The sequence below is a fragment of the Hordeum vulgare genome, chromosome 5H (assembly GCF_904849725.1).
Source record: "Hordeum vulgare subsp. vulgare chromosome 5H, MorexV3_pseudomolecules_assembly, whole genome shotgun sequence".
Lineage (NCBI taxonomy): Eukaryota > Viridiplantae > Streptophyta > Magnoliopsida > Poales > Poaceae > Hordeum > Hordeum vulgare.
Genome location: NC_058522.1, coordinates 494,362,292 through 494,363,928, shown reverse-complemented (window position 1 = coordinate 494,363,928; position 1,637 = coordinate 494,362,292).

Genomic DNA, 1,637 nt, shown 5'->3' with positions numbered 1-1,637 from the left:
TAGATCGGTTTTCTGTGGAGCTCGGGCGGAGCCCTGCAGGAATAGATCATCACCATCACCGGCGCGCCGTCACTCTGACGGAGAACTCATCTACTTCCCCGTCTCTTTTGCTGGATCAAGAAGGCGGAGATCGTCATCGAGTTAAACGCGGAGGTGCCTTCCGTTCGACGCTACATCGGAACGGATCGTGGGACGACAGTGATTTGAATCACGAAGTTGTGCACTACATCAATCGCGTTTCTTAACGCTTCACGCTTAGCGATCTACAAGGGTATGTGGACCGATCTCCCTCTCATAGATGAACATCATCATGATAGGTCTTCGTGTGCGTAATTTTTTTTGTTTCCCATGCAACGTTCCCCAACACCAGCAGGTGGATGAGGCCATGGTACAATAAGTAGCACACGTTTGTTGTGTACACAGCTTGGCCTTCCTCCATCGTTGGCATTTTTCCTTCTATGATTTCTTCCGTATTGAACTTAGTTGCCAAGTTAAGCGACTTATAATAGATGTTCAAATAGTCAACTATAACTTGAATCGGGGTCTCACACTTCCCATGTGTAAAATCATTCTGAAGTTGCCAAATTCGTCAAATGGTCATGATCACCATGTCCTTGGTTTGTACCGAACATTTATACAAGAGTTGCAAGGGCCAATCCTTCCCTCATACTATCCCTTACAACGAACATTCACCAGCTATCCATTGTTGTGCAAGAAACTTAACTAATACATGGGGAGGTGTTCTTCGTCGAGGCATTATCGCTTCCCTACAACATGCAATTCATGAATAAGTCTCCACCAAAAACAAAGAGTTGATGCTTTTTCCGCCCCAATCACTTTGGCTCCTCAGTGTAATGCTCGTCCTTTCAAAGTGTTGGAACACCGGGAATGCAAAGGCATTTCGTCAGCTTGATATCCATTCAGACACATTACTTCGACTTACGATTTCATATTTGGACCTTTGGTCTCATAGACTTTGTAAACATGAGTTGAAAATGCCTGAACTTCCATGCCTCCGGTTCATGTCGAATAAGGAAAAAAAACATTATCCTACACGAAGGCAGCGATTTTTCTTCACCCATGATTAAAAAGAAACAATTCTCATATATTTCTCCCGGAGCACTCTCCAACATGAAATTTCTCGCTTCGTCACCTTAAGTGTTTCTCTGGCCAGGAATAATTACACCTTTTAGGGCATGAATCCAACCACTAGTCCGGTTCGGTCCTATTCCCTCAGTTCATAAATATTTGTCTTTCTAGAGATTCCACTACGGACTACAAAAGGATGCATATAGACATAATTTAGAGTGTAAGTTCACTCATTTTGCTCCGTATGTAGTCCGTAGTTGAATCTCTAAAAAGACAAATATTTAAGAACGGAGGGAGTACTTTCTAGGAAAAAATCTGGTGCACCGACAAGCCAAAAATCTACACCCTATATGATGATTTACACCAATTCATCTTTGACATGGCTAGTATAAAACCGCCCACATAGCACTGCTGCTGAAACAAGATCAAGCTCGCATCATATACGTGTGTCGACCTATATCGTTCTGCCCTATAAAAGCTTCAGCCAAACAGTGATAAATAGACTCAAACCTACAATACCTTTCATATGTATAGGGGCCGACAAATGA